The sequence below is a fragment of the Panulirus ornatus genome, chromosome 50 (assembly GCF_036320965.1).
Source record: "Panulirus ornatus isolate Po-2019 chromosome 50, ASM3632096v1, whole genome shotgun sequence".
Lineage (NCBI taxonomy): Eukaryota > Metazoa > Arthropoda > Malacostraca > Decapoda > Palinuridae > Panulirus > Panulirus ornatus.
Window position 1 is genome coordinate 21,204,711 of NC_092273.1, and position 24,243 is coordinate 21,228,953.

Genomic DNA, 24,243 nt, shown 5'->3' on the forward strand with positions numbered 1-24,243 from the left:
CTGACTGGCACTTGTTATGCTACAAGCTTTTAAATTCTTTTTTGAACAATAAATACTGAATTATGTATCATAACTTTTAACACCACATCATAACCTGAGCAATGTTATGAAGGACAAATATTACACTATAATAATATTGAAGCTACAATATCATATTTGATCTAAACTTGTGGTAAGTCTTAATACTGTCTCTTGTGTGTGACTTTGTATAGCCCACCTTCGTGGCAGCTCCTGGTGTGTCGGTTTGGACGAGGTAGAGAAGTTTGTTGCTTTATAGTTTAACTTGTGGGGTTAACTGGGCAAATGGCTGTTTGGCAGTTTCACTCTAGGAGGGAACAGGGACTGAGTGGTTCCTGAGCTCATTCCTGATCGACTGATGTTCTGCTGTTGAGAGGAGGAGAGGAGGAAACAGCCAGCCTTCAACCTCCTCCTGGACAAGATGAAGCAAACGCCGACGTCATCCGTGTCATGTTCAGCTGGTATGGACGTGGAAAACTTTGGATGTGTTACAGAAATTCGGCCGCTGGATCCCATGTGAGTGGTAGGAAAGCTAGTCACAGGGTTCTTATCCCTGGTGTGTGTGTGTGTGTGGGGCGGGAGGCGTGTGAGAGCCGTCCCAGGTGTGTGTGTGTGTGGAGGGAGGCAGTGTGAGAGTCGTCCCAGGTGTGTGTGTGGGGAGGGAGGCAGTGTGAGAGCCGTCCCAGGTGTGTGTGTGGAGGGAGGCAGTGTGAGAGCCGTCCCAGGTGTGTGTGTGGAGGGAGGCAGTGTGAGAGTCGTCCCAGGTGTGTGTGTGGGGAGGGAGGCAGTGTGAGAGCCGTCCCAGGTGTGTGTGTGGGGAGGGAGGCAGTGTGAGAGTCGTCCCAGGTGTGTGCGTGTGTGGGGAGGGAGGCAGTGTGAGAGTCGTCCCAGGTGTGTGAGTGTGGGGAGGGAGGCAGTGTGAGAGTCGTCCCAGGGAGGCTCGATACCTCACCTTTAGGTACTGCCTGGCTCCGGCTGGTGTGAAATTTGCTGTTGTGTTTACACAAAGTGCAGACGAGGAGAGCCAGGTCTGTCCTGGATTACACAGACGGCACACGTGTGTCTGTTTTTCTCACTAATGGGAATTACTTTGGATTTTGAACTGTACAGAGTCTCTTATAGCAAGATTAGTGGTTTACTCTGAATGTAACGTAAGAAAGGGAGATTGTTACAATTGTACTAATAGAAAAATCGAGGATAGACGTAGATAGTAAGCTTGCTAACAAGCTTGTATGCCACACTATATGTTACGAAGTTTGACACACTGAAACATCACACAAATATGAACTTCATCTCGTGTCCTTGCAAGAAAAATTAACATGGCATCGAAGTCAGTCTCCGGTTCATTGATATTTGGGTCAGGTTGTATACGAGTCTCTCGTATTTCAGCGTGGTAACCTTTAGGATTCTCATATCCTCAATTTCTCGACTTGCGAAAATTTTGTATTGAAGCTCTTGTTATAGTTTGTAGATCTGTAATGACGTCAGAGAATTTCATTGACATTTTATTCATGTTAATTACATTTAAACATGGTGGCTTATTACAGATTACTTCAGTCAACAATAAGTACAAGTTAGCTTTACATTATAAGTGCGCGTTTTCATTTAGTACTCGTTTCATTTTTTGTCTGTACATATCGATCTCGATAACTCATCTCTCCTGCCTTTACTCATCCTGTTTTCCCACTTGTGTCTACTTATCTATAGGACAATCTACCCCATGTTGTGGAGACTCCTACTTGCAGCACAAATGTATTCTTTCCTCAGACAAAATCTCCATCTGGGAAAACGAGAAAACCTCTTTGATGACTCGTCAGTGACCAGGAATATCTGTAAGGACGGAATTCCTTTCACTGGTATTGAGAGTGATCTATAAGACGCATCTTGGCACATCAGGGCTAGATCACAACACAGCAAGTGTCAAAGGGTAAAAGGAAGGGTAAAGAAATTGAGTAATACGGTTTAAAGTTGGGACACTTCGATATCCAGACTGAGAGTCTGCTCAACAAAAAGTCCATACCTCGACATGTTGGAGAAAATGACGGTAAAGATTAATGTTAGAAACTTGAAAGCACAGAGGAAGGGCAGCAGCACTGGACGTCAGGGAAAACAACAGTTGAGAAGGTACACTGATGGTATTCACAATAGAGCAACCGAGACGACGAATGTTATAGAAATGGATAAAGTAGCGACCACGTCTGGGAGTAAATATGGAAGAGGTAAAGTGGGTTCCAGTGGCTGCGTTTGGACACGGCACATGAGCGTCACGTGCACCACTGTATTCTGGAGGCAAAGACAGTGAAGCAGCAGGATTATCCATCTGTGTTGGATGTGGCATTTACGGCGGCCACCCTGGAGGCTGGACCTTAATCACTGCTTTCTTTACAACAATGAACCAATTTTCCAGCCAACAAAGTGCAACGTCGCCTGTATCATGTGACCTAAGTTACGCAAGTGGTCTTGATAAGGGAACGTACCGAATACTTCCTAAATATCTACATGTGACATTGGCTTCCTTACTTTCAACATATATGTTCTTGGTGTCATAAATCGAGCGTATGCGTCAGACATGAACGGTTGGATGGTGAACAATGTGTGCAGATCTAACATCAAATGATCCTCTTCATGTTTTACAATATTGTCGCACTGGGACGTTCAGCAGGAATGACTTATGTTGCTGCAAACATCCAGTTTTGTAGAAGTTTCTTGTAAGAATCAATTCGTTGAAAAGGAGTCAAGGTCTTCACAGGTTTCTGATAAAGCTTATGAAGACTTGCCATCTCACATACTGACAGTACACCTTGGTCGTGTACGTCAATATGTTTACACCGAGGCTGCAGATGGACAATTAGTTGTATCTGTAAATATAAAGAAAAAAGAATGAAATGTCTGCCATATATTCATATGAAAATCATTATTTCCACAGATAAGAATTGCCAACTTACCTGGTGACAATATTCTTTCTTGTAACTGAACTACAAACTTTTAATTATTAAAAGTTTTTTCATCTTTTGTCTACGACAATCTACACTTCATTCTCTGTTACTTACCTGCTCTGAAGTTTTTGTGCATTACCTTCGACATCAGGCAATTCTTTACCTGTTCCATTACCAAGATACTTACAGCAAGTTACATATTAGTACAAATGTTCGCATTCTCCTGTACATGTTTCACTGAAACTTTTCCAAGCTACGGTTATGTTCATCTTTGTATCATTGCAGTTTCCTGTATGATGTGGTACTTCCTCAACAGTAATACGTCCATGATCACCTTGACCAACTTGTCTCCAGCCATGACATGACTGAGTAAACTCTTGTTTTCAACTGGAACTTTCTCTTTTATGTTGAAGGTTCCGGTCATGGGCTAGAGTCCTCATCAAGGCCAGACCTTACCTGAAATATAGAGAGAATTATGAAACGGAAAAAGAGAACACAATGTTGATATATTTACAGTCATCACAGTAGATCCTCAAGGAATTGTAATGATGTATGATCATCATCGTCTTGTACAAAGGTCAAGTCCGAACCTACAGGGAACAAATTCTTCTCATTATAGTTCTCATTACAATCAAATCAGGTTCATTATATATCTATCTTGACTGCTTATAGAATAAATCATCCACCCCTGGTGGTTTTCGTCTACCTCAGTAGCTTGTGTTCGTCTACCTCAGGTGCTTGTGTTGGCGACCTGTATATTAGTTCCAGTTATTTCCTTGTGTAGTTTGTTCATTCCGTCCTCAAAGATGAAGTTTGTACTGGTAACAGCCTATATTATCTATCATGCGATGTAGAGAGCCAGGTCATGCTGAACCCCACCACAGGTGACACACTGTTGACACCACTATGTTGTCCTGTTTACTGAAGTCACCTCAGGAAACGTGGCAGGTCATGGACAGTGTCATAGAAACGTGTGGAAAATAAAAGTGTTCTTCAGGCACACATGTTCACCAACATGTTCCTCTCTTATATCATCCTACCTCATGAAACTTTCACCTCCATCTTTTCCATTTCAATCCCTTCTTACCCCTTCCATTTTCCTCCCCTTCTACCCTTCCTGTCTCCCGTCCTTGCCCCGCCCACTGTCCCTCCCACCTACCCCGCCCACTCTATCACCGGTCCCCCCCCCCCCCTCCCTCCACCAACGGTGTGGCACATCAACACCTGAGCTGCTGTACACCAGCGAGGCCTCACGATGGACATCACATGATACTTGATCACATACAAATATCGAGAAGTAAACATGTACATAAAACATGTCAACAACGAGGAAACTAACGCTGGTCATCAAGTTAACATGAAGCCACCACCACCACGGTGGGAACATGAGGCCAGCCACCACCACCACGGGGGGAACATGAGGCCAGCCACCACCACCACGGGGGGAACATGAGGCCAGCCACCACCACTACCACGGTGGGAACATGAGGCCAGCCACCACCACGGTGGGAACATGAGGCCAGCCACCACCACTACCACGGTGGGAACATGAGGCCAGCCACCACTACCACGGTGGGAACATGAGGCCAGCCACCACCACGGTGGGAACATGAGGCCAGCGTGGTGGGAACATGAGGCCAGCCACCACCACGGTGGGAACATGAGGCCAGCGTGGTGGGAACATGAGGCCAGCCACCACCACGGGGGGAACATGAGGCCAGCCACCACCACTACCACGGGGGGAACATGAGGCCAGCGTGGTGGGAACATGAAGCCACCACCACCACGGTGGGAACATGAGGCCAGCCACCACCACGGGGGGAACATGAGGCCAGCCACCACCACCACCACGGTGGGAACATGAGGCCAGCCACCACCACCACCACGGGGGGAACATGAGGCCAGCCACCACCACCACCACGGGGGGAACATGAGGCCAGCCACCACCACCACCACGGTGGGAACATGAGGCCAGCCACCACCACGGTGGGAACATGAGGCCAGCCACCACCACGGTGGGAACATGAGGCCAGCCACCACCACGGTGGGAACATGAGGCCAGCCACCACCACGGGGGGAACATGAGGCCAGCCACCACCACTACCACGGGGGGAACATGAGGCCAGCGTGGTGGGAACATGAAGCCACCACCACCACGGTGGGAACATGAGGCCAGCCACCACCACGGGGGGAACATGAGGCCAGCCACCACCACCACCACGGGGGGAACATGAGGCCAGCCACCACCACGGTGGGAACATGAGGCCAGCCACCACCACGGTGGGAACATGAGGCCAGCCACCACCACTACCACGGTGGGAACATGAGGCCAGCCACCACCACGGTGGGAACATGAGGCCAGCCACCACCACGGTGGGAACATGAGGCCAGCCACCACCACGGTGGGAACATGAGGCCAGCCACCACCACGGGGGGAACATGAGGCCAGCCACCACCACTACCACGGTGGGAACATGAGGCCAGCCACCACCACGGTGGGAACATGAGGCCAGCCACCACCACTACCACGGTGGGAACATGAGGCCAGCCACCACCACTACCACGGTGGGAACATGAGGCCAGCCACCACCACTACCACGGTGGGAACATGAGGCCAGCCACCACCACCACCACGGTGGGAACATGAGGCCAGCCACCACCACTACCACGGTGGGAACATGAGGCCAGCCACCACCACTACCACGGGGGGAACATGAGGCCAGCCACCACCACTACCACGGGGGGAACATGAGGCCAGCCACCACCACGGTGGGAACATGAGGCCAGCCACTACCACGGTGGGAACATGAGGCCAGCCACCACCAGGGCGGCGAGACCAGCACATGATCACGGCAACTTTACAAGAAGAAGGTAAACATGGTTCCCTCCACACGCCATCCACACCTTCACACGATTCACTGATCTCAAATTCCTCAAAACTTTCATCTTTATCATTCGTTTTCCTGAGTTGCGACAGTGAGAGTGTGGTACAATGTCGTAAGTGTTGTGTGTTTGTACAATATGTGAACTGTGGTACAATGTTGACGTAGAGATCATATTTTTTTTTTTTTTTTCCAAAAGAAGGAACAGAGAATTGGGCCAGGTGAGGGTATTCCCTCAAAGGCCCAGTCCTCTGTTCTTAACGCTACCTCGCTAATGCGGGAAATGGCGAATAGTTTGAAAGAAAGAAAGAATGAAGAATTTCGTGTATAACATTGTAAGGTGTTCCATGTCCGTAGAGTAATGTCTGAGGAACTCGCATGTATTGCTATTGACATGTCTTACACTAGCACACTCTGGATGATGATGATGATGATGATGACTCAAACTGCTGGGTTAGAGGCTGACCTATACTGCCTCATCAGGTAACTGACACTACCGGACTGAAACGCGTCGCAAACTGCCAAGTTGACACTGATAAACATTCTTGCTCTGCTTAACTGATATGAGCTGGTCGTGCTGGAGACGACATAAACTGGCGTACATACGACGGAAATAAAATCCTATTGAAATGTTCAGCCTTCACATGTAAGTCTTCCTTCTGTCCCCTGAGAAATGGGGCTCTGCAGGAATCCATCACTTAATGTAAATGTTATCACGGGATATGAGGTGATGAAAGGAGGAGAGAGTCGAGGATGACGAGGTAGTGTGAGAGGAACAGGGAGAGTGGTGGAGTGGAGGACGTGAAGTATAGTAGGTGTTGGGAAGTCACTTACTCTTGTGTAGACAAGATGATCACCGTGTGTCATGACATGACAGATGCTTACGTCTGTATTGAGCAGAGTGATGTGTCATGTTTATGTACACACAAGAGACACATTACTTACTGTAATAAACAGCAGAACGTACTTTTCTTACTGTCATTAATGATCAATGATCAATCTGATCTCTGATCAATGTGATCATTTAAAAGTTTCTTAATAGAAACGCTGAAAAATGATGTTCAATTTACACCATATATTTTCAACACAATTTTCAGTTTCTATTCTAACGTGATTTTAATCCAATCGCCTTATTGTGAGAGAGGATTACCTGGTACATCTAAATATAGACGCTTTATCATAGACTTATTCCATCATAACGATGTATGAAGAATTTGTGTCACGTAATATTGTTCTAGTGAATGACTGTCAGGCAGGAGAACAACATATGTAATCTGAGGTTTATGATGGATGCCCTAATGACCCGTGTCACGGTGGTGAGAGAGAGAGAGAGAGAGAGAGAGAGAGAGAGAGAGAGAGAGAGAGAGGTACATAACAAGACGTATATAGATATATGTAACCATACGTGAGTCGCCAAGAAACGCTACCAGAACATGAGTCATATGTATCATAAAACTAACACCCACCTGCACACACTCCAGTCTTATCTTCTAGTTCAAACTATTCCTTCCTCTGTCCCACCTCTTCCTCCTCTCTTCTAACCATCCCACTGAAAGTAAAGAAAACGTACATTAGAACAACATACCACAGGGAAGGCCAAACTTTACCATCGTTCGTCTCGTCTGCATGAGAAAGCTGTACAGACGAGGGAACATGTCGTCCAGTGGGTCACATCAATTTGTAGCTGATCACCACGACTCTAGGTGCCTCGGTGGGGCTGGTGAAGTGTGAACATGAGACAAATACCCGGGTGTTTATGGTAACCCAACTTGGTAGATTATTCCCACGAAATATGAACAATGTAAGGAAAGGTCGACATCAATCATGAGTATGTCACAATATCGTAGGTCTACCAGAGTGAGGCCTGACCAATGTGCAGTTCTCCAAATCCTTCATCCATGATGCTATATTGTTCCACGTAAAAGTGGCTAGAAACTATTGTTACTGTGTGTAAGCTGGGGGAGCTGGGGAGGGAAGGATGGGGGAGCTGGGGAGGGAAGGATGGGGGAGCTGAGGAGGGAAGGATGGGGGAGCTGGGGAGGGAAGGGTGGGGGAGCTGGGGAGGGAAGGATGGGGGAGCTGGGGAGGGAAGGGTGGGGGAGCTGGGGAGGGAAGGATGGGGGAGCTGAGGAGGGAAGGATGGGGGAGCTGGGGAGGGAAGGGTGGGGGAGCTGGGGAGGGAAGGATGGGGGAGCTGAGGAGGGAAGGGTGGGGGAGCTGGGGAGGGAAGGATGGGGGAGCTGAGGAGGGAAGGGTGGGGGAGCTGGGGAGGGAAGGGTGGGGGAGCTGGGGAGGGAAGGGTGGGGGAGCTGGGGAGGGAAGGGTGTGGAGAACTTGGACGGGGACGTGGAGAGGTGGGAAAGGGGGGGCAGAGAGAAAGCAGGGGACCAGGGGAGGGGACGGGACCTGGTGAGTGGGGGAACACCTGGCAGGGGACGGGACGTGGTGAGTGGGGAACACCTGGCAGGGGACGGGACCTGGTGACTGGGGGACACTTGGCAGGGGACGGGACCTGGTGACTGGGGGACACTTGGCAGGGGACGGGACCTGGTGACTGGGGGACACTTGGTAGGGGACGGGACGTGGTGAGTGGGGGACACTTGGCAGGGGAAAGAAAGAATATATATATATATATATATATATATATATATATATATATATATATATATATATATATATATATATATATATATATGAGAGCTTGTCTTGTAGGAGTGGCGGGTGAGCGTTGTCCAGGAATGTTAGCTTGATGGAGCAGGATGATTGTCATGTACATCGGCTGCTGTCACTGGGGGAACTGGTCTGGGTCGACACCGGCGGCCAGATTAGGGTGGAACACAGCCCAGAGATCGATGTGGTATGAGAGGGAAGCTTCATTGGTCTAGCAGTAGTGTGCGATTCTCTTCTTCCCCAGACAGCTGGGTCCAGGACCTTACCTATGGTATACTTCATGATGGCTGAGGTGGACCTTATAAACTTTTGTTACATGCGAGACAGGAAGGTGTGAGTAGTGGACGGCGAGACAGGAAGGTGTGAGTAGTGGACGGCAAGACAGGAAGGTGTGAGTAGTGGACGGCAAGACAGGAAGGTGTGAGTAGTGGATGGCAAGACAGGAAGGTGTGAGTAGTGGATGGCAAGACAGGAAGGTGTGAGTAGTGGACGGCAAGACAGGAAGGTGTGAGTAGTGGACGGCAAGACAGGAAGGTGTGAGCAGTGGATGGCAAGACAGGAAGGTGTGAGTAGTGGACGGCAAGACAGGAAGGTGTGAGTAGTGGACGGCAAGACAGGAAGGTGTGAGTAGTGGACGGCAAGACAGGAAGGTGTGAGTAGTGGACGGCAAGACAGGAAGGTGTGAGTAGTGGACGGCAAGACAGGAAGGTGTGAGTAGTGGACGGCAAGACAGGAAGGTGTGAGTAGTGGACGGTAGTAAACTGTTTTGTGACTGATCTTTTTGACAAAGTTTGATGCGCATGTCGTCACCTCTAACGTCATCTACAAACTTGACATCATTTCCTGCCATCTAACATGATTCATATGGATTCTCACACACACACACACACACACACTCATGATCGCAACCGGGATTATGGACAACACATGTAAACAGCAACACCAACGAACCATTGGTATCAGTGGATGAGTCGGTTCGGTCTTCGAAACTACGGTACATCGAAACAAAGGTTCGAAGTTTCATATTGTACATTGTTCCTGGTGGTCAAACCCGACTTGTCCATCTTTAGATCCTCGTCTCAGGCGTCTGTGTCGGGCGGTGAGGTGTTATGTAGCCAGGGGCTCACCAGCCTCCACACTGTCTCTCAGCACGACACATGAACCAAACACCATAACTGAAGCTGTTTCATGTGTTCTGGCTCGGATCATCAGCAACAAACTATGAGATTTGCTTATGACTCTGAATATAGAAAGGCACACACACACACACACACACACACACACCGGAACCAAGAGAACTGAGCTACAGTGAAAGGCTTGATGTCTTAAACTTGCCCACCATGGAAGGAAGAAGAGTGAGCAGTGACTTGATCACAAGTGTGAATTATAAACTGGCTTGGTAACCCTGACGAGGAGTAGGAGAGGATATCTGCACACCCACCTCAACGTGCAGTATTTACTTAATCTCTGTGAGATAAAGTCCTCATCAACAGATCATGTAGCACAGCTCGCACGCACACAGGGACAACAGACACTGTTCCCACAAACGTTATCACAGTTGGTCGTCTGTGATGATAACCAAGGAAGAATCATGACAGGGTGAAGGATAAAGGGAAAGTCGGATATCATTAGTGGGCTGACGATAAGAGATATGAAGAAAACTGGCGAGTGTATTAACAGATGATACAGAATATAAGTGGAGGAGGAGGACAGTATATACCACGTAGGAGATGCTGATCACGGAAGTGGACAGAGAATCACCGAGACGAAAACATAATGTGATGCCCACAAATGATCAACGTCACAAAAACTAGATGAAAAAAGTATCGCTGAAAATGAACAATAAAGCAGGAATCAAACATCACTAGAAACACTTCGTTTAATACAACCCTGGTGTGTGTGTGTGTGTGTGTGTGTGTGTGTGTGTGTGTGTGGCAGGTACCGTGTGGGGACCCTGGACCAGGAGGTTAGGTACGTCGCCTTTAGGTTACACTCACCAGCAGTTATTAGACAGGAAAATATTCCTCTGTCCTACCACAATAATGAGTGGGATTAGGGATTAAACATTTGTGTGTGGGACTGTATCATCCCTACGTCTCTCCTAACACTCCTATTGTATCTGGGAGCTCCTCAGGTGGGATACATCGAATAAAACATCAAAATCAACATAATAAATATATAATTACGTGGAAAATAGCACTTTTGAAAACAAATCCTCGTCTGCACATGATTAAGCTCACGATATAGAAACTCTCACCACAAAAATGCCATCGCTAAACATTGTCATGAAAATGATCACCTCATAGATCTTGAAAATCCCATTATGTTATACCTCTCTGCTGATTATGCCACACGTAACGTCATTGAATCTGTCTTAATTGTTAACATTAAGAACTTTAATTTGTCCCCAGGCAATTTTAAAGCCCATCTTAGCATTAGCCAAATCATTATGAGAGAACTGATAAAACACGAAAACAAGTCGTTCATGACACACCCAGCTACCCAGGTCAACCCCCGCCACCTGACCCACCTTAATCACTCTCCCTTACAACGGTTACGACCAGACACAGCAAATAGTGCTTGGCCTAGATAGACTGGTTTTGTACGGCGGGAACCAAGTGTGGTGTTGGGATTTAAATGATTTTGTTAAGTACTGGCACCTGATGAGGTGGATTGTCTCCACGAAACATGTCGTGCCACATGCATAGAAAAATTACATGTTAAATAGAATTGTATGAACTACTGCTGAAGTGGGATTTCACCTTCATATATATATATATATATATATATATATATATATATATATATATATATATATATATATATACACAGTGTTACTTGTCACACCGTGAGTGAAAGCTCCACCTTCGGTAAGGGTGTCACGGTGTGTCCACAAAAGGAAATAAATCTCGTCGAAAACTACACGCTTCAAGGGGCCATCATATCCCTGCTTCTGTTTGGAACGCAACCTCGAAGCTACAGAAACCCTATTACAGTGTACCTGGGGTTATACATAACAACAATACATATACATATCATGAATACCTGAAACCAGACTTAAATGTAAATACGGTCGAGCCGACGCTAATGCGAGGGAGGATATTAGCCTCATGCTGGGTATTACTGTGTGGGGTTTAACACATTCCTCCACCTGGCACACCACCAGCTGCCGGTGGACACAGGTGGTGAACAGCACTTTATCAGCTGGTGCAGGGCTCAGCTGATAAGCAGCAGCACATTACCAGCTGCTGCAGGACACAGCTGGTGACTTGCACACTACCAGCTGCTGCAGGACTTAGCAGGTAAGCAGCACGTCACCAGCTGCAGCAGGACTCAGCTGGTGACCAGCACATCACCAGCTGAAATAGCAGTCAACTCCTCACGCTCTATCACACTCACACAGTCATGTAAGCGTGACTGATCTTGGTTATAGATATTTCTAACATTGTCAGGGAAGTGTAGGAGAACCTAACCAAGCGTTCTGCAGGTGACGCTAGACTGAGCTACACTGTACGAGGAGAAGACAAACAAAAGCTGCAACAAGTGCTATGTTTCATCTAGAAACGGTCGTAAAAAAGCCTAATGAAACTCAATGAAGAAAGATTCGAACAAATAGTCATGGATCGATCATCAACAGATCAATGAGAAACATGGAACCATTACAGAAATATCTCGAACAAGAAATCTAAGTTCTTGGTCGAGGACAGACCATGATGACCTCGGGTTCATAACATTGTCAAATGTTTGGTGGTTCAGAGGACTAAAATAATTCAACCATCATATGACATGTGGTGAATACTGAGCGTTTGATTATGCAGTTTAAAGAATTCTCATTGTATGTACTCGTGTGTAGATAGGGTCTCTCTCTCTCTCTCTCTCTCTCTCTCTCTCTCTCTCTCTCTCTGGTTATGATACGAAGGAATGAGTCGTAATAAATGGTTAATGATCATCGCGGCCACTCGTTACTCGCAGGGTCCCCAGAGGGGCTGTCCTGTGTCCTATATTTTTCATCTTTTATATTAACGACATCAAGGTAAGGCTGGGTAACGCTGCTCTACATTTTATATTAACGACATCAAGGTAAGGCTGGGTAACGCTGCTCTACATTTTATATTAACGACATCAAGGTAAGGCTGGGCAACGCTGCTCTACATTTTATATTAACGACATCAAGGTAAGGCTGGGTAACGCTGCTCTACATTTTATATTAACGACATCAAGGTAAGGCTGGGTAACGCTGCTCTACATTTTATATTAACGACATCAAGGTAAGGCTGGGTAACGCTGGTCTACATTTTATATTAACGACATCAAGGTAAGGCTGGGTAACGCTGCTCTACATTTTATATTAACGACATCAAGGTAAGGCTGGGTAACGCTGATCTACATTTTATATTAACGACATCAAGGTAAGGCTGGGTAACGCTGCTCTACATTTTATATTAACGACATCAAGGTAAGGCTGGGTAACGCTGCTCTACATTTTATATTAACGACATCAAGGTAAGGCTGGGTAACGCTGGTCTACATTTTATATTAACGACATCAAGGTAAGGCTGGGTAACGCTGCTCTACATTTTATATTAACGACATCAAGGTAAGGCTGGGTAACGCTGCTCTACATTTTATATTAACGACATCAAGGTAAGGCTGGGTAACGCTGCTCTACACTTTATGTTAACGACATCAAGGTAAGGCTGGGTAACGCTGCTCTACATTTTATATTAACGACATCAAGGTAAGGCTGGGTAACGCTGCTCTACACTTTATATTAACGACATCAAGGTAAGGCTGGGTAACGCTGCTCTACATTTTATATTAACGACATCAAGGTAAGGCTGGGTAACGCTGCTCTACATTTCCAGGTGACACAAAGATCTGGAATGCCATATTTACTGATGAAGATTACCTCATGTCACAAGAAGATCTAGTTAGACATGATAGCTGAATGATCTAGAAAATGCCACTTAACGTTAATAAATGACAACTATTCCAAGTAAAAAAAAAAAAAAACGAAAAGAAATTCGATAATTAACTGATGGGCTAAAAGATCGAGTGAGACGTGTGTGCGTGGGATCTTGGGGTCTGTGTCTCCAGTAACTTCACATCCTCCCAGCATTGTAACGAAGCTCTCAAGGAAGCAAATTAGATGTTAGAATTTATCAGTACGAATTTTGCACACAAGTACAAGGATGTGGTATTGCCACCACAAATGCAAGGATGTAGTATTGCCACCACAAATGCAAGGATGTGGTATTGCCACCACACTTGAGTCTAGCTGGACCCCACCTCGTACTCAGGGTCTGGTTACTTTCCCTCTGCCTGAAGATATTCTTAAGTTGGTAGCTGTGCAGCGAAGAACAATAAAACCGATTCCTTCCTCACGTAACAAACTGTGTGAGGACAACTGAATATATTCTCTCTCAGCAACAAACTGTGTGAGGACAACTGAATATATTCTCTCTCAGCAACAAACTGTGTGAGGACAACTGAATATATTCTCTCTCAGCAACAAACTGTGTGAGGACAACTGAATATATTTTCTCTCAGCAACAAACTGTGTGAGGACAACTGAATATATTCTCTCTCAGCAACAAGCTGTAAGTGACGAAACAAATTAATAGAATGTTGTAAAATACTTTAAGGATTCACCATTGTCGAGAAAGACAATCTGTTTACGATTGCGTCATCACTATAACGAGAGAAAATTGAATAAAACTTAGAGGTCACTGATTTCGCTGTGACTATGCTGCAGTAACTTAACAATATTGATTACTCGGTATATCATGGTTGAAGGGAACATGATACAATAATGGTATCAAACTTCCACATCATAAATAATACAGACACAGTAAGTAGTGATAATAATGATGATAATAAGAAAATGATAATGATAATGATGATAATGATATTTAGAATGATAACAATAACAATAGTATTGATAATGATGATGATAATGAAAATAATAGTAATAATAATAATAATAATAATAATAATAATAATAATAATAATAATAATAATAATAATAATGATAATAATAATAATGATAATAGTAATGATAATGATATTGTCGATACGGACGCTAATGATACGTAATCACAACAAACTACAAGATACTTATCCAGAAGATAATCACGAAGAAACATGGAAACAAAAGGAGACCAATAAAGACACGAACGTCCAGCGATCAGGAGACGACAATAATGAGGGACAAAACTTGGGGAAGTAGCATCGAAAACTGTCCTTCGGGGGAGAAGGGTCGAGGCAAGAGATTATAGAGGCGTGGGAAAACATAAACAACTAAATCATAGATCATAAGAAAGTTTGGAAGAAACAATCTGGGAGACAAAGGAGCATCGAGACAAAAGATTAATACCTGCCTCCACCTCCACACCATTCTTCCCTCTATTGTCCCACTTGTAACGATCTTTATTTGACCTTCCTATGTATAATGGTCTCCAGGTGGGACATGAACGTAGTCCACACTGATGGTACATGTCATCTGGAATGTGAGAGGACTTAGCTGGTGGTGCGCTGGTCACCACCTGAGTTCTACAGCAGCTGGTGATGTGCTGGTCGCCAGTGGAGTCCTACAACAGCTGGTGGTGAGCTGGGAAGGTAGCAGGACGTGTAGTCACCCAGCCCCAGGGAGCTATTACTCGTTCTCCCTGCAGCAATGGTAGGGAAGCAGGGAGCCATCACTCGCCCTCCCGACACCAGTGGAAGGGAAATGAAATTGGTGCATAGAGGAAACTCAGGAAGAATCAGGCCTCAGACTGCACGGGAAGTGTGTATATGAATCACTGACTTGATTCAGGATGGAAGAGAGGATAAATGGACTCTTGGGCAAGGGAGAAGACTGGGGTGATAAGGTAAGGTAAGATGGGGAGAAATACACTACAGATGAGAGAGAGAGAGAGAGAGAGAGAGAGAGAGAGAGAGAGAAAGAGAGAGAGAGAGAGAGAGAGATGGAATAGTTGTTGATCAATTTCTAAGTTGGTTGTAAAGCACAATTATGAGATACGGGCATCTGTAAAAATCAGTAAAGAGAAGATAAAAGTAATAAGGAAAAGAGACAAGAATAGATCCCATTTTCTTTCAAGATGATCTAAATCTCTACTGTATTAACATACAACAAAATAATTCCTGACCTTCACCATCCAAGGCTGAGGTATAGCTAGACCCGCTCACCTGACCAGGAGCAGCAGTGAGGCACACGTGTATACCAGGTGAAGCAGGGGTGAGGCCCACCAGCTTTGTGTTACTTAGTGTACATTCTTCTCTAATCATGAGTGTAGGGCTGGTCAACCATGAGTGTAGGGCTGGTCAACCATGAGTGTAGGGCTGGTCAACCATGAGTGTAGGGCTGGTCAACCATGAAGAGGGTGGGGAATCAGTATTGCCAGAGGCAGTAGCCTAGCTATTAACATAAGGAACTTTATACAAACGTATCTCATAATTTAAGTTTCCTAAAGATCTTGATATAAATCCCGTGCTCGACTGATGGTGGCACATACATACAGTCAAATGGGAGGAACCAACAAATGTTTTGTGAGACTGTTTGAACATTTTGTGGTTCATGATGAAAATCACATAAGACTTTCATAATGCTCTTCTGAGGAACTGATATCAGCTTTGATAACAGCGAGGAAAAGGGACTATTACCATGTGCAATACCTGAACGCCAGGCCTTTTTATATGTAAAACAGGCCAGGCGGGAGATAGGAAGACAGAGAATTGTAATGCAGGAATATATCATCATCTATCATAGCTTGAATTTCAAAGATGTGATAGATTGCTGTGAAAGGAAAATGCTGGAAAATGTTTAAGAAGACGAAGTGAAACCAAGATAGAGGATGGTCGAACTGAGAGAGAGAGAGAGAGAGAGAGAGAGAGAGAGAGAGAGAGAGAGAGAGAGAGAGAGAGAGAGAGAGAGAGACCTTGAGGAAGAGATATATACAGATAGATACCAATAATGGGAAATATATCATTTCATATAGAGACAGGAATCCCGGTAAGTCACATTTGTATCGCTGGAAATTGTATAATCAAGGAATTTCACCAGCATTATAGCACCAGCCAGAAACCATCGCCCGTTGATGCTCTGGACCTGCTGGTCTCCAGGGGTTTTGCTCGTCTTCCGCGGGGGAATCATGCCTCAACCCTTCATCAAACGTGACAAACTCACGCGTTATCAAGGCCACGTCCGACCTCTGTTTAAGTAAAACCCAAAATACGTTGAGCATAATTGTATCATGAGATGTATAGCAGTCTGACAGTGTTACCTTCGTCTATCGTCCTGTGTGTTACCTTCGTCTATCGTCCTGTGTGTTACCTTCGTCTATCGTCCTGTGTGTTACCTTCGCATGTCGTCCTGTGTGTTACCTTCGTATATCGTCCTGTGTGTTACCTTCGTCTATCGTCCTGTGTGTTACCTTCGTCTGTCGTCCTGTGTGTTACCTTCGTCTGTCGTCCTGTGTGTTACCTTCGTCTGTCGTCCTGTGTGTTACCTTCGTCTGTCGTCCTGTGTGTTACCTTCGTCTGTCGTCCTGTGTGTTCGTAACTTTCCGCTCTCGCCTTCCACGACCCTTCCGCCCTTAACCTGGGGCATTCCCCGCCCTCTCTGTAAGTCAATTGTTTCACCCTTGTTGTTTTCCTTAGCCTCTGCTCTGTTTTCCCTGATACAATTGAATGATCCTCTATCCTCCCTTATCTCCACAATACGTATTGTTCTTATGTTGTTTCCTTACTTCGTTTTTTGATGTTGTTTCCTTACTTCGTTTTTTGATGTCTTTACTTAAGAAATTGAATATCTCAGTTCATCCCTTCGCCTACTTAGCTTCTCCCTTAGCTGTTGCATCATTATCTTCTCTAACGTCTGCATCATTCTAAGCTCTTCTTCTCTGGCCTCGATGAACCACAGTAGGTAATCCACCTGTCATATTCCATGGAAGAAATATTCCATACATCTGTTTGGTCTGGTTGACCAAGCTCGCCCCTACACGCCATGTTATACATCATTTACAACCTCCTCCTCCTCCTCTCCTTGACTCACTCAAACCCATCAAGATGTTCTACATTGTTTTCGAGACTGATTCATTCATTTTTGTTTGCAACTGCTTGTACGCTGACAGAGACTCGTTAACCTTTGAGATGCGGCCAGGTCTTCCGTAACGTTCATCGGTCATGAACAGCTTCACCCAGAATACTCTGGTGGATAAGTTTACGTGTCACTTGTCTGAATATCTAGGAGGACTGCAGCCATAATGACTCACTAGGGTGAACCTCTGGGTACGAATATCAAAAGTGGAACACATTGTAAACCATCACAGTTCCCGCAGGAAGTTGCCTGCTCACCCACTTCAGTCATGTTCTATCATTTATATTCAGATCACAAATTCATTCCGCAACTTTCCACATTTTTGCAGCACCGTAACACTATAGCCGGACCCACTGACCGTAGAGAAACGTTCACACGATACATTTGGAACTGAAACGTTAAATGACTCCTTCACTGTCCTCAGGTGCAGCTGCCAGGTGCACCGCTTCCCTTAATTGGAGTCTGAATCGTCACTTTTATCTCCACTTTCCACTGAGGCCATCTTTACCAGACACATTAGTCTGTCCTAACTAATTCCAACGACGAAAACAACTGTACTTACCCTGGCTGCTCTGAGTGTAAGTCAGTGTAATGATTACCGAATGTATTACCGTCTTTAACCTTTCACCATTTATTAACCTTATGTAGCACACTCACAATACACACGCTCAAGCCTACACCAGGCACTTAAGCATCGCCCCGCTTCAAATACGAAAATGAACATGTGAGTCGGCAGAGAGCAGGCTGACCAGTCCGGAACTCGAACTTGGGCCCTTTAGATTCTTGAGTCACGACACTGACCACGACACTACAGAGGCTCTTATCACTGTGTATGATTACGTGTATGACTTGACTTAATTCTGCACTACGATACACACGGGCATACGGTTTGTATGTGTGCTATAGAGAGAGAGTTTTACACTCAAAGATTTAAAGCAAAATGTTTGTCAAGTTTATTCTTAACGTATCGATGGTACTACTTTCAACCACTCTCATTAGTAAATCATTCCATATGTTAACAATCCGGTTGAAGAAAAATGACTTCCCTTCATACGAGATAAAACGTTTGCCCACGAGTTTGTACCCATTAATACGAGTGAAAACAATCTTAGATAACGTACAATATTTACATCAGACCACCTCTTCATCTTGTCTTAACTACATAAATTTAAGTTGTACAATCGGCTCTCATAAGACTGGTATCATCTTGGTAGCTGGTCTCCGTCCTTCGTTCATTCTGTCTGTGTCTTATGGAAAATGGGAACAAAACCGGACACGATATTTGAGGTGGGGACACACGGGTCACTCGTAGGGTCAGGAGCGGGGACACATGGGTCACTCGTAGGGTCAGGAGCGGGGACACACGGGTCACTCGTAGGGTCAGGAGCGGGGACACACGGGTCACTCGTAGGGTCAGGAGCGGGGACACACGGGTCACTCGTAGGGTCAGGAGCGGGGACACACGGGTCACTCGTAGGGTCAGGAGTGGGGACACACGGGTCACTCGTAGGGTCAGGAGTGGGGACACACGGGTCACTCGTAGGGTCAGGAGCGGGGACACACGGGTCACTCGTAGGGTCAGGAGTGGGGACACACGGGTCACTCGTAGGGTCAGGAGTGGGGACACACGGGTCACTCGTAGGGTCAGGAGTGGGGACACACGGGTCACTCGTAGGGTCAGGAGCGGGGACACACGGGTCACTCGTAGGGTCAGGAATGTATAAACTAACTTTACTGTTATTTTCTTTCGAAACTTATCTTTGATTTCTACACAAATAAACTCGATATTATCAACAACAATAGCAGCAGTTTTCAGCACAGGACTTGGATAACAAGGAGGTAGACACCATCACTCACGTTATATCACAACGCTGTACAATACACTGTACCCAGGGATGACGCATTCGGCCAGCAAGAAACTCCTACTTACGAGAATTAACCAAGATTACAAAATACTAATGACGTGATCATTATCTTCCAACACAGTCGTCTCTAACTCGGAGAATGTGTGACGTGTGCTGCGAGCGTTCACACAGAACACTGTATTACATGACTGAGACTTGTGTTGTGGTAGGTCTACGTGCAGTATAGGCAGTGGGGAGGCAGCTTACGTGAACAACGTCCCAAACTTGGACTTGAACTGTCGCATCCTGGTCGCTGTCTGCCTTGCTCCCGGCCTCCACCTGGGAACTGGTCTCACGATACACAGGAGCAACATAAGATACACAGGAGCAACATAAGATACACAGGAGCAACATAAGATACACAGGAACAACATAAGATACACAGGAACAACATAAGATACACAGGAACAACATAAGATACACAGGAGCAACATAAGATATACAGGAACAACATAAGATACACAGGAGCAACATAATATACACAGAAGCAACATAAGATACACAGGAGCAACATAAGATATACAGGAACAACATAAGATACACAGGAACAACATAAGATACACAGGAGCAACATAAGATATACAGGAACAACATAAGATACACAGGAACAACATAAGATACACAGGAGCAACATAAGATACACAGGAACAACATAAGATACACAGGAGCAATGTAAGATACACAGGAACAACATAAGATACACAGGAGCAACATAAGATACACAGGAGCAACATAAGATACACAGGAGCAACATAAGATACACAGGAGCAACATAAGATAGCATCATGCAAACAAAGCTAATGTGTTAGGAGATATGCAAACATACAGACAGACTTCCATATGACATTATTTGATCATTCACAAAGTAAATAGAAATATTTCCCCAGCAATATGTCATGGAAGGAAGGTGAGTAATATCTTGTTTGATGGTTGTCGATGATTTCTAATAAACGAAGATTTCTGTACCAAATTCACTGAATTTCATTTGCATTCATTTTCGATGTGAAGCAATCAGGAAGTTTGTAAAAAAAAAAACGTAGTCTAATTAACGAATGATGGGCGCAGAGAGAGAGAGAGAGAGAGAGAGAGAGAGAGAGAGAGAGAGAGAGAGAGAGAGAGAGAGAGAAGCATGTATGTCGACTGAATGTCACAGTCCAACGCGTAAGTGAGGTAGAAAGAAAAGAATGTCACTTGGGTCGAAGGAGTGACACTTAACAGTCCCTGAATTGCAGCTTCGCTGCGCTGCCGTCACTCACCTTCCTGGTGGCCAGCAGGTGAAGATGGGCTTGATGAGAGACGTGAGCATGAACGATGACAACGAGGAAGGACAGGAGGAGGAAGAGGAGGAGGAGGAAAGAGGAGGAGGAGTAGGAAGAGGAGGAGGATGGCTTGTGCTTTCCCTTCCTCTCACAGCCAGGTGCAGGCTGGATTTGTGACACCATATCAGGGCAACGCCACTCAGCCACCTGACTCAGGTACTTGTGTTCCAACCTCTGACTGCTTGCTTGGCTGCTCACGTGTCAACCAGCTGACTGTGCCTTACTCACAAGCTGAAGATTTCTCACAGATTCAAGTGTTTTTGGCAGTTTTGTAAGAACAAGTCAACGTGGTTGGTCCTTAATGAACAAAATATGAATAAGCAATAGTTGAAAATTACTTATTAAATAAGTCTTTTCTTGTCTGGCGACAGTTTTCAGAACTACTCCTAAAAGAACAAAAATTTGTTATATTTTGATCGTTCATTAATGGTAAAGTCGACTTATCGTAAATTCTTTTATGGAAGACAAAATAGTATGCAGGAACAAGTCCCTTGTATTTCCACACTACGTTTCTTGACCTTTCAAAAGGAGACTTATCAGTATCATAAAAGGTCAGGTCAGGTCAGGGTTTAAGTCTGGTTTAGCGGTAGATTTAAGGATGGAAAACAGCGTTAACAAATCATGAAAATGGACCACCGATTTTTAAGTTATTGCAAAAGTTTTTGACACTTTCGAACCAGAGTTGCAACATATGAACGAAACAACATGAATCAGTGGAACACACGAGTCAACCAGCGCTCCTCGCCAGGCAAGCTTGTAGATCGACAGGTTCTTGAACCAGTATATACAGAGGCACGACCAGTAATGATGGTTCGCACGTACGACCATGGTCGGGTTGGCTGAACCATCAGATCTGCCCACCAAGAACCAGGCGTTACCACCCGACGGTCGATCTCATCCACTCGACACAAAGATGAAGAAATGATAAGGGAAATTGTTACCTTAAACGCCACCAAAATACCCTTTAACATGACACCCAGAGAGGACAGGCGAAGAATGATTGAATATATCAACAAATGTTATACTGACTCCTACGATCAGAACAGTAAGTTAGGTCAAACAGTCTTGGCCACCAAGTGGTTCAGTTACAAACATATTGACAAGTAAGCGTGTAGAGAGAATCTTAAATGCCACATAGACGTTTAGGTTTAATGCTACACAGACGTTTATATTAAATACCACACAGACGTTTAGGTTAAATGCCACCCTGACGTTTATTAAGTTGTCTAATAGGATTTTAAGCACTTATCTGTCAAAAACCTAAACCTTTAAAGAAAACGTTTGGCGGACACTCAAACGAAAGAAAACGTTCAGCGGACACTCAAGCGTTTATTTAATACGTTCAGCGGACACCCAAACTTTTAAATGAGTCATTCGTGGGAGACCCAGACGTTGTAGGAAGATGTTCACGTAACATGTGAACGTTCAGTGTTGTCAGTATTTAGTGACAATGATCTTTACTGACTATTTCCTCCCAGTATGAACTCGCTGACGTTTCCTCGCATCACTAAAATAGACACGAAAAATGCTGAACATGTGACACAGGCTTGTCAAATATGCGACACAGGAAAAGACTCTAGAACCTCTGTAGTCATACGTGGAAAAGGAAGGGATAGGAAAATGAGAGAAGGAAGTAGAAGCGAATTTCGCGAGACGAGCAACACCTAACACAGGAAACTACAAGTTAAGAAACCCTGCAGGCGACGAGGGAGAGCAGGACCCGACCCAGGGGCTCCTGGTCAGCCTCCAGTTCCCAGAGATGAGAGGAACATGACAGACCTCATGAACAAGAAACAGATAAATAGGAATTCTAACTATCGTGATAACGAGAGAAGTTATGAGAGGGAAAATGAAGAATCTAAGAAGTGAAGGTGAGAAGAAAAGATATGATAGTGAGATGTGCAGCCCAAGTAGAGAGGAAGACAACCATCTCCCGGAGGACGTGACAGACGCAGCAGCTCAAGAGAGGAGGAAGGAGCACGCTGGATACCATGATGCATCAGTTACTACTTCGATCTCGTGTGTCCGTCTGTTGCTGCTTCACACCGCGTCATACCCAGCAACACACACCTCGAAAGTCTTTTACTCGTGATTTCCCCAAGAACTGGAACCACCCATTTTTCTGCTTTATAATACCACTATACATGAAGGAAACAGGAGTGGAAACACTCTGTTGACATCTGGAGGAATATGAATGAAGACACTGTCTTATGAGTCATGTGGAAACAGAAGAGGAAGAAACTTTGTCTGTCGACTCACGGAGAAAAAGGAATAGAAACACTGTCGAGTAATGAGGGAAGTCGAGTGGAACATTGCCCATCGACCACTGAAGGAACAACATTGAAAACATCGACACATCTACTTCGCCCAGGAGACATGACTTTACGTAGGTGACGTACTGAGAGTGATGAAGGATTAACGCTTTGTGTACCAGTAAGAGCAGGATAAGAGCAGCAGGGAAGAAAACGAGTGTTGGAGATTTCCCACCAAGTCTGCCATGTTTACATAGCAGTAACTACGTGATGATTATCCATGATAACCTCAGTGATAATCTCTTGTTGATTATCAAACATGTTTAAGTAAACATTAATCCCTCAGGATACCTATGTAACATTAACAAAAAAGTTTCCATGGAAACCTAGACAGGATCAAACTGGTATTCAAACTAATCAAAACAGCAAGATTGAATTCAGGAGCAAGGCTTCTTCTGCATCATATTAGCATAATCACGAAGCCAAACTGGAAAAGTTTGGCGGCACTTATTTGTGCTCTCTCTCTCTCTCTCTCTCTCTCTCTCTCTCTCTCTCTCTCTCTCTCTCTAAAGGTATAGTTTTGCCTTCGTCTTCGAGAATGCTTGTGTTAGTGAAGTACCTAAGCGTGTAGCTGGGACACACGCAACAATAAGTAGTGAGATCCGTGACCGTAAGAAGGCTGACCAATGAGAGGTTACATGTTTCTCCCTCGTCAGCGGCGCTGTAGCACTCACAGTTAAATGCGCCACTCTCTTCTCCCCGACACTGTCTCCTCTTTTGTGAAAACCTCTGCAAATCTTCACCCTCGCCTCCGAAAGACAGTGATCAGACATCCCACCAGCTGACCCGCTCAACACATTTACATCCAAAAGGCTCTCTTTTACACGCCTATCAATCAATACGTAATCTAATAATGCCCGTTGACCATCTCTCCTACTCTCACATACGTATGCTTGTGTATATCTCTTTATTTTAGAACCAAGTATTCCTAATCTTCAGTCTTTTTTTCAACACACAACTCTACAAGCTCTTCACCATTTCCATTCATAATACTGAATACCTCATGCACACCAATTATACCCTCCACTGCCACATTACTTACTTTTGCATTTAAATCACCCATCAATAACACCTGGTCTCGCGCACTGAGATTACTGACACA

General features: G+C 45.1%; 1 long non-coding RNA gene across 2 annotated transcripts in view; it reads right to left on the reverse strand.

Annotated features, from left to right (window-relative positions):
* Positions 1-1,375: 1,375 nt before the first annotated feature.
* Positions 1,376-24,243, reverse strand: part of LOC139764458 (uncharacterized) — a 38,741-nt gene continuing 15,873 nt past the window's right edge. The window contains exons 3-5 of one of the 2 annotated variants that reach the window (XR_011716377.1): positions 7,303-7,385; positions 3,142-3,410; positions 1,376-2,876 (exon numbers count right to left, since the gene is read on the reverse strand). This is a non-coding gene — a long non-coding RNA (uncharacterized lncRNA). Of the gene's footprint in view, positions 2,877-3,063; positions 3,411-7,302; positions 7,386-24,243 lie in introns of those variants that run through there. The other variant, XR_011716376.1, reaches the window with a different exon arrangement.